This window comes from Felis catus, chromosome F2 (assembly GCF_018350175.1).
Source record: "Felis catus isolate Fca126 chromosome F2, F.catus_Fca126_mat1.0, whole genome shotgun sequence".
NCBI lineage: Eukaryota > Metazoa > Chordata > Mammalia > Carnivora > Felidae > Felis > Felis catus.
In genome coordinates this window covers 46,746,303-46,756,211 of record NC_058385.1, presented here as the reverse complement: position 1 = coordinate 46,756,211, position 9,909 = coordinate 46,746,303, and positions in this window count along the sequence as shown.

Sequence of the window (9,909 nt, the reverse complement as noted above, 5' to 3'; positions counted from 1 at the left end):
AAAGTTACACTTGCGAGCTCCTGCTGCGATTCATCTGAAACCCGTTCGGGTATGTTTTCCTTTTGTGTTGCAGATGATGATGGGAGCCAATAGCTCTCCCAGGCTCGCCCTGCTTTTTGGTAGGGGTGGGTCGGTGGTAGTGATGGCAGGCAGGGTGGTGGCACAAGGGGGCTGGGATGAGAAGGCTCTGTGTAATCCTTAGGTTTCTCTGGGCGAGTGTGGGATTCCAGCCAGTTATTTCTAAGTAGGGATGGGAGGGGAAGAAAGTTAACGTGGAGGCCAAGTTCCTAAAAGCCAGCAACCCGGGGGACCTTTAGCAAGGGGTGGCTCGTGTGTGACAGTTTGATGTAGATCGAGAATGAATGCCTACAAACCAATACAATAACATTGTAAAAATAATTTCGGCGATAACGAGGTTGAGTTCATGACAAAGAAAAATTGTAAGAAACCAAAATACAAAGCAAGCCATGTACTAAGAATGTTCAAGGTAAGTGGACTATGTATGTGTGTATCATTCACAGAAGTATTAATTCTGGTTCTACGTGGGTGATTTTAATTTTCATGTTTGCTTTTTCTGTATTTTTCCTAACACGTATTATTTTATTCCGTGGGAAAATGTTTTCCTCAGAAAAAAATTTAGGGGCACCTGAGTGGCTCAGCTGGTTAAGCATCCAACTCTTCATTTAGGCTCAGGTCATGATCTCACAGTTCACGAGTTCAAGCCCCAGCTTGGGCTCTCTACACTGACAGCACGAAGACTGCTTGGGATTCTCTCTCTCTCTCTCTCTCTCTCTCTCTCTCTCTCTCTCAAAAATAAGTAACTTTAGGAATAATTGGCTTAAGTTTAGAAATAAATGAACAAACCAAAAGATTAATAGTAATTGTGAATTATGGAGTCATGAATATCTGATATTTCTTAATTTTACTTTTAAAAAATGTTTGCCACTTGCATCCGCGTGGATGGGACTGGAGGGTATTATGCTAAGTGAAATTAGTCAGTGAGAGAAAGACAAATGTCATATGACTTCACTCATGTGAGGACTTTAAGACACAGAACAGATGAACACAAGGGAAGGGAAGCAAAAATAATATAAAAACAGGGAGGGGGACAAAGCATAAGAGACTTTGAAATATGGAGAACAAACAGGGTTACTGCAGGGGGTTGGGGAGGGGGGATAGGCTAAACGGGGAAGGGGCACTAAGGAATCTCCTCCTGAAATCATTGTTGCACTATGTGCTAACTAACTTGGATGTAAATTTAAACAAAAATAAAATTAAGAAAATAAAATGTAAAAAAAATTTAAAAATTTTTAAATGTTTATTTATTTGTTTGGGGGGTGGGGGAGGAGCAGAGAGAGAGAGGGAGAGAGAATTCCAAGTAGGCTCTGTGCTGTCAGCACAGAGCCTGACATGGGGCTCGATCTCATAAATGGTAAAATCATGACCTGAACTGAAATCAAGAGTTGGACACTTAACCGACTGAGCCACTCAGGTGCCCCTTAATTTTACTTTGTGTATGTTCATGATGTTCAACATGAATACATACTGCATTTGTAATTTAAAATTTTAAGTTTTCTTTAAAAAAAAATTTTTTTTAATGTTTATTTAGTTTTGAGAGAGAGAGACACAGAGCATGACAGGGGAGGGGCAGAGAGAGAGGGAGACACAGAATCTGAAACAGGCTCCAGACTCTGAGCTGTCAGCACAGAGCCCGACGCGGGGCTTGAACCACAAACTGTGAGATCATGACCTGAGCCGAAGTTGGACGCTTAACCGACTGAGCCACCCAGGCACCCCAGATTTTAAGTTTTCTTTTTTTTTTTTTAATTTTTTTTTCAACGTTTTTATTTATTTTTTGGGACAGAGAGAGACAGAGCATGAACGGGGGAGGGGCAGAGAGAGAGGGAGACACAGAAACGGAAACAGGCTCCAGGCTCGGAGCCATCAGCCCAGAGCCCAACGCGGGGCTCGAACCCACGGACCGCGAGATCGTGACCTGGCTGAAGTCAGACGCTTAACCGACTGCGCCACCCAGGCGCCCCAGATTTTAAGTTTTCTTAAAGTATATAATAGCAGAAGCAAATAAAGAAAAGTCCACATTGCCCGGTTGTAAACCTCAAAATGATCCCTGATTCCTTCCCCTTTTACAAACTGCACTTTCCTTATCAGCAAACTGTGTTAACTCTGTTTCCAGAATCTCACCATTTCTCCCCTTCCGCCTCTTGCCCAGCACCTGACTTATACTGTGGTAACCTCCTGATATCTCTGATTCCATTCTCTGCCCTCTACAATCTCTTCTCCACATTGTAGCCAAAGAGAGCTATTGACCCATAAATAGGGTCATGTCCATCTTCTGCCTAGAACCTTCAATGGCTCCCCATTGCCCTTAGAGTAAAATCCAGACTCTTCACCCTGGCTAGAGCCATCTCTCCAACCTCTTCCCCTTGCTCATTTCACTCCAGCCATTGTCTTTCTTGCTGTTTCTCAGCTTAGGAAGAGCTTGCCTTTGTGGTTCCCTCTCCCTTAGAATGCTCATCCCACAGACCTTCAAATGCTGCTTCCTTCTCCTCAAGAAGAACAGAGCCTCCCACACAGGAGGTGCCGATAGTTTAGAATAAATTAGAGGTGGGGTGGCTAATGGAATTCCAAGTCTATACTCATCAAGGCAAAGGAAAGCAAAATTCTTTCTTCTGGCCAATTCTGAGGGGCTTCATGGAAAAGATAGAACATACGGGGAGGTATACAATTCCCACAAACTGGTCCCAACCTACCCTTTCAGCCATCGTTTCCAAAATGTCCACTCTCTTTGAAACCTTTCCCCGGAGTATCCTTACTGTCTCTTTTTTTCTTGTTGCTGGACACCTCCATATCCATCATCAACCCTTCAATCTCTTGATCGCTGGTCTAACTTCAGGAGCAAGTCTATATAAGGACCATAGAAGCCCATAAGCCTGCTTCCCCTTCCACGGTTCAGCTCTGGAACGCTCATGGTTCCAAAAGAAAACTTCAGATGTCTTCCTTGCACCACTTTTCCCCTGCTGCTCCGTAGAGGCAGTGCTGAGGTTGGTGTAGTCTGGGCTGTAGAGCATGGGGCCCGGGGTGATAGCTGACTGCTCTTCTAGAAACTGTGTGTAAGGAGAACTATGGCAGGGGAAAGTCCTGCCTTTGGGTAGTATTACCTGAGGACTTTGCATTTAATAGCTAAGTCCGTGCCCTCGTGCAGACATACGATTTTAAATGTATTAGATTCAATAATATATGTACATAGACCAGGGTCCCCTGGATGATCTCCTACCTTTTTCCTACGTGCGGCCACTGTTACCAGTTTGAGAGATGATCGTTTAATTCCTGAGATTTAGTTATGGTTCCTAGTTAAGGATCTCCAGGACTGCAAATATTTTCTCTCCCTTCCCCACATGTTCCACTATCACAAAGACTCTCTGTAATGAGTATAAGATACAAAACCTGGAGACGGTTTGCTGATGTTTAATTCAAATTCTAACCAGGCTCTTGCCCGAACCTTCGAGGCCCTAAGCGAGCCCGTGCTGTGTGCTGCCATTGGACAGATTTCTAGACAAACTAAAATCCAGAACTGGATTGTATTCTCTAGATTCCATTCGCTGCCCTCTACCGTCTCTTCTGGATTTCTACAGATCTCGGGGGCGATATTAGGGGGCAGCGAATCTTCCAGTCTCTGAAATCACCCCAGGGGTGTTATCTGTCCCCTGGTATATCACCCACATGGGCTTTCTGCAACAGGCACAAACTCCTCCTTTGTCCTGAGGCACAGTGAGGGTAACGTAGGGTCCTCTAAAGAGCATGTGTTCAACAGGCCTGGATTCAAAGCCCAGGTCTACTTGTACACTCGGTGCCCTCGGCCATGTTGCTGAACTCCCCGGAAGCTTCTTCCTCCCGTGTAAAATCAAAACAGTATCTACCTCTAAGGGTTGTTGTCATGATTAAATGTAATGATATGCAGGAACAGCTCTCCCCCAGTAGGCATTCCCCTGTTTGTGAAGGAACTGAGGGTCCATTCAAAATTCAGATGGCCTCCTCCAAGGGAGTCTCACGTGCCTGGGTCCACCTGACTCTATGTAACGTCAGCAATGGCTGGTTTCTCCAAGAAGGAGTCTCTCTTCCTGTTTGCGGCCAGCGTCTCTGTGAGCCATCCCGTCGCCCATCCCCTCCTAGCTCCTCCAGGACCCACTTCCACCATTAACTCTTTCTCTCCTGTGTCTTGAGTCTCTCTAGTCCCCTGGCTCTTTGCTGCCGGGCTTGTTCACGCCTTTCACACTAAAAACAAGAGGTCCATCAGTGAATCTGGTGTTCTCTACCACCTCCCGCTCATTTACCTTCTCTTCTAACAGACAGACTTGAAGAGGAGCCTGGGTAAGAGGTCATACCCTGCAGGCCGGAATAGACTTTCAGAATCTGCTCAAAGCTATAGGCTAAGTAAACCTCCTTTTTCTCTCCATGTTGGTGGTAAATGGGGAAGCCTTTGGATCCCACTTGCGGCCTGGGGCAGGGAAGGGAGGAAAGAGGCCCACGTCGTCTTCCTTCTTCCCTGCTTTTAAGAGCCCAGGGAGATTCTAGGTGGAAAAGCAGACTTCCTTCCGAAGAATCATACAGACCATTTTTTTTTTAATTTTTTTTCAACGTTTTTTTATTTATTTTTGGGACAGAGAGAGACACAGCATGAATGGGGGAGGGGCAGAGAGAGAGGGAGACACAGAATCGGAAACAGGCTCCAGGCTCTGAGCCATCAGCCCAGAGCCCGACGCGGGGCTCGAACTCACGGACCGCGAGATCGTGACCTGGCTGAAGTCGGACGCTTAACCGACTGCGCCACCCAGGCGCCCCCAGACCATTTTAATTGAGTTCAAATGCCTGTGGTCTACACCAGCATCTCCCCGGAGAAGCTCAGCAAGCCATGTGAAAGAATGGTCCACACTGTCTTCACCTCTTCCCCATCTATTCACTCCCGCCACACCCCGTGGACCATCATCCCCAGGGTTACTGAAGACTCCCTTTGTGCCGAATCCAATGGACACTTTAAAGTCCTTATTTCCTGGATGTCTCTTGGGAGATCGTTCTCTCCTCGAAACTATTCTCTTGGCTCCTGAAACTCTTCGATTCTGCTCCTCCTTCCCTGGTATCAGGACCTTTGTTCCTCTTCCTGGGCTCTCCCTCTGCCTATCCACTGAAAGTTGCTGCCTGGAAATTTTTCCTTGGACCATGGTCCTTGGTTGCCTGGGCAACCTCATCCAGTCTCAGACCTTACCCACCACGTCTATGTGGAGACCTTACGAATCTTACGTCTGGCCCTGGCTTCCCCTCTTGAGAACCCAGAAACTATATAAAACTGAATGCTGAACATCTCCACTTGGAGATCTCACACGTACCTCCAGATTGGCATTTTCAAAACTGGCATTGTTTTCACCCTAGTTAATCCCACACCCCTCAGATTCTACAAAACAAACCCTGGGATGCCCTCCCCTCTGTTCCATATACGAGTTCATGGCAGTGCCATCTACTTGGATACACGAACTGGGACCCGGGTGTCCTCCTAGCCTTCTATCTCCCTTATGCTTCCTTTTGACATTTTGTGTCCAGATATTAAATCCTGCTGGTATCTGCTTCTGAAACGTTTTTGTGGATTATAATAATTCACAACTACCTCTTCCTTTAGACCACAACTTCCTAACTGCCTCCGGACTAGCTGCTCCTTAAAATCATACTGTACCCTAGAGCTGGAGTGGTAAAAACAAATTTGCCCTGTCATTCTCTTGCTTAAAAAACTCAAGGGGCGCCTGGGTGGCTCAGTCAGTTGAGTGTCCAACTCTTGATTTCAGCTCAGGTTATGATCTCACGGTTTGTGGGTTCGGGCCCTGCATCGGGCTCTGTGCTGGCAGTGTGGAGCTTGCTTGGGATTCTCTCTCTCCCTCTCTCTCTCTCTGCCCCTCCCCTGCTTGCGTGCTCTCTCTCTTTCTCTCTCTCTCTCTCCCTCTCTCTCTCAAAATAAATAAATAAACTTAAAAAAATTCAAATGGGGTGCCTGGGGGGGGGGGCTCAGTTGGTTAAGCATCCGACTTTGGCTCAGGTCATGATTTCAATGTTCGTGGGTTCAAGCCCCAGTAGGGCTCTGTGCTGACAGCTCAGAGCCTGGAGCCTGTTTCAGATTCTGTGTCTCCCTCTCTCTGCAACCGCTGCCCCCCCCCCCAATCCCCGGCTCTCTCTCAAAAACAAACATTAAAAAATTTTTAAAAATCCTCAAATGATTCTGTTTCCCCATGAGATTCAAGAGGCTCCTTGATTTAACCCCTCTTTCTCCAGTCATCCTTCAACTTAAATTCGTTATTCCTGCGACTCACCATGCTAGTTCTGTTCTCTGTGCCCTGGATTATGCTGAGAACGCTCTGCCCATCCCTGTTTATCTGCAAACCCTTGCTCAGTCTTTCAAGATATAACTCAGATGTCATATCTGAGTTCAAAGGACCCTTCTTTGAACCCTCAGGGCGGGCTGTGGCTCCATATCGTCATAGCCTGTCACCATGTGTCCTGGGGAATAACGGGGAAGACTGGTAGTCTCCTGAGATGTTCTCTTGGTGAATGTACCAGTCTGGGCTCTGCTAGGAGTACTCCACCCGCCAGATCCAGAAACCTGATTTCATCAGCATGTTGAGAACAGAGCCACGTCTTAGCGGCTAACTCAAATTAACTAACTTCCTAAAAAATGTACAAAGTCAAAATATCAACAGATTAATTACAATACTTACTAGAACTTTCCTAAGGACTGTTTTCTTGGAGTGTGAGAGACCAGTGTGTTCTTGGAAAGCAACCTACCCCTGGAGGTGAATGAGAATCAGAGCAAGGGCAGCTAGATGAATCAAGCAACTCATGGAATCAGGCTAAAGAAATGTGATGCCCTCATCCCCCCATCAGGAATGGGCTTGCCAATGGCACCATATTAGAAATCTGTTCACCAATGTTCCTTCTCCCCCGGCCAAAGCCCGGGTAGTCACTGCCCAGGCTCGCCTCTGTAATTCCCTTTCGACTTCCCTGGCTGACCAAACCCCTCTACCTCCTGGCCTGGGTGCTCCTTCTCATTAATCTTCTAATGAAGTTACTGATGAGACCTGTCGGCAAAGGCCATCCTTTCAAGCTTTTGCGTTGATCCTCTAAGTGTGGATTTCAGCCTTTAAGAACTCGACCTTATTTCCAGGTACTTGAGGGAGGCCTCTCTGTAGCAGCAAAATAGAGACGGGAAACTTGTATCTGTCATGGGGAGAAGCAGGGGCTGGGGGGACTGGGGAGAGGTTTCAAATGGATGCCCTCCTCCACCTCCCTTCCAGCACAACGTTCAGAAGCAGCAGGCTTTCAGACAGGGTTTTGGAGTTAGAAGCTGTGACTGCAGTGGTTCACGGTGTGGGGAGAAGACTAGAGGGCACGTGGCAGAACCCCCGGTGGTCAGACCTGGAGACCCCTAGAGCAGGAAGGAACACAGGTTTCTCTGCACTCTTATACCTCCAGCCCCACACCACCAGCAGCCTAGGGCAATGGTTCTCCTTGTAGTCCGGGAATCAGCAGCATCCGGCGTCACCCGGAGCTTCTCAGAAATGCACCTGAGGCCCCACCCTGACCTGCGGAATCAGACTCTAGGGGTGTGGCCCAGGAATCTGTGTTGTTTTTTTTTTTTTTTAATTTTTTTTTAATGTTTATTTATTTTTGAGACAGAGAGAGACAGAGCCTGAATGGGGGAGGGGCAGAGAGAGAGGGAGACACAGAATCGGAAGCAGGCTCCAGGCTCTGAGCCATCAGCCCAGAGCCCGACGCGGGGCTCGAACTCACAAACCGTGAGATCGTGACCTGAGCTGAAGTCCGGACGCTCAACCGACTGAGCCACCCAGGCGCCCCTAGGAATCTGTGTATTAACAAGCCCTCAGAGTGAGAGCGTGATGTGCCACAAAATTTGAGAACTGCTGTCCTGTGGCCCTCCCCCCGAGGCCCCCCTCCCCCTCCCAACCCATACCCAGGCCGGCCTGTTTCCCAGCAGATTCCCCCTGCATCAGGAAGTAGCTTTCTCTGGGACAGCCTCAGCCGTCTTGTTTTCCTGCTGTCTGTCTTCTGTGGGTCTGGCACACTGAAGACGTGTCTCGCGTGGCTGACCAACTAAACTGAATTAGATGTGTTGGGCTAATTGCATTTATTCTCAGGTCTCTACGATTTGGCCCTCTCCGAGATCTCCTCTCTTTCATGCCATTTCTTTCCATTTTCCTCAGGGGTTCCTTCTCCCGCCCGCATCTCCCTAATTCAAATGGGCAGAGCTCTTGAAGTCCTGTGATGCACAGTCTGTTCTTTCCTCCCTAAGTTCAATCCCTCGGAAGCATTTGCACTGTTTCAGACGCCACTGCTGTGCCATTGCCTCCAGCCATAGAACTCGCCAGGAGGGTCCAGCGCCTCATACTCAACATGGCTACCCCCTGCCCTCTACCCTCTTCATTCCTTCCTGCCCAGCCCACCCCCAATTGTCTGGCTTCGTGCCTTCTGTGAATGGTCTCACTGGCCTCTCTCAATTTGGCTCCCACTCCTATTGATAGTCTCTCTTCCATCTGGGGCTTCCACTCCTTTACCAGTCAACGCCTCACTAGTATTTCAAGTCTCAATTCCTAGACGATTGTGATTGACCCCCAACTCTTCTCTACCTCCAGTCTCTCAGCTCTGATCCAACCACACCTGAGCACTGTCAGGTTAATTTTCCTAGGACGGCGCTACGGTCCTGACAGAGAAGGGAACACCGACTGTTCCCCAAGAACATCACGTCTCCCTGTCCCAATGGTCCAGGCACCATTCCCATCAACAGGGAATTTTCATAGGCCCCTCCTGGCCAGGGTCCATCCACCCACCTTGTCCTTACACCCTTGAGCTCAGCTCCTCTGTCTCCTCATTTGCTCTAATTTTTCTCCTCTTCTCTCTCATTCTGCTCTCTGGAACTCAAAGTTTATTCTTCATCATGCCAAGCCCTTTGACTCACTCGTAACTTATCCCCTTAGGACTACCTTTTGACAATCAAAAGGCCTGAGAAGGTGTTGTGCTAAGTCAAGTTCTTTAGCTAGAGGCAGTTTTTTCTCCTAAAGGGAATTCTGTTGACTGCTTTTAATCTTAGCTGTGTATTTTTTCTTCCCACTACAGGGTGATGAAGGATCAAAGAGGTTCAGACTACAGTGGGTTATCAAGGAGACTCGACCTGGTCCAGGCCCTATGTAGGCAGCAGTTTAGGCCTCCAGAGGCTCCCTGAGTACAGTGGGATCCTGAGAGAGGGAAGGCACCAGCTTTTAAGCAGGTGACAAGAAGAAAGTACAGAACTGGAATCCCTTCTAGAGGGAAAGCTGAACCCTGCCTTTAGAGAGAAGCAAGAGAGAGAGAACCACTAGAGAGAAGGCAAGAATTGAAGACCCAGAGGCCAAGAGACACTCTAATCATGCAGAAACCTCCTAGCCAAGAAGGTAAACCCAGCCATTTCTTGGGAAGGTGTTCCTAAATTTGCTTTAGCTGACATAATTGTTGTCTTAGTAAATATGCATCCCTCAGTCCGGGGAAGATTTAGAATTAAAGAGAGCTACGGTGAAGGAAATCACACCTCATGGTGTTATATTTTTATAGTAAAGAATCTACCTAGTTGGTATTTTAAATGCCTCTAATGTTTAAGGTTTTAAATACTCATATTTAATAGAAATATTTTAAGTTTAATAAAGTATCTGAGAATGAACTTTGCAATGCTGATTTAAAGTGTATACCTGACTGGGGCACCTGGGTAGCTCAGTAGGTTAAGTGTCCAACTCTTGATTTCAGCTGTGCTTTTCTCTCCCTCTCTGCCCCTCCCCCCACTTGTGTATGCATTTTCTCTCTCTG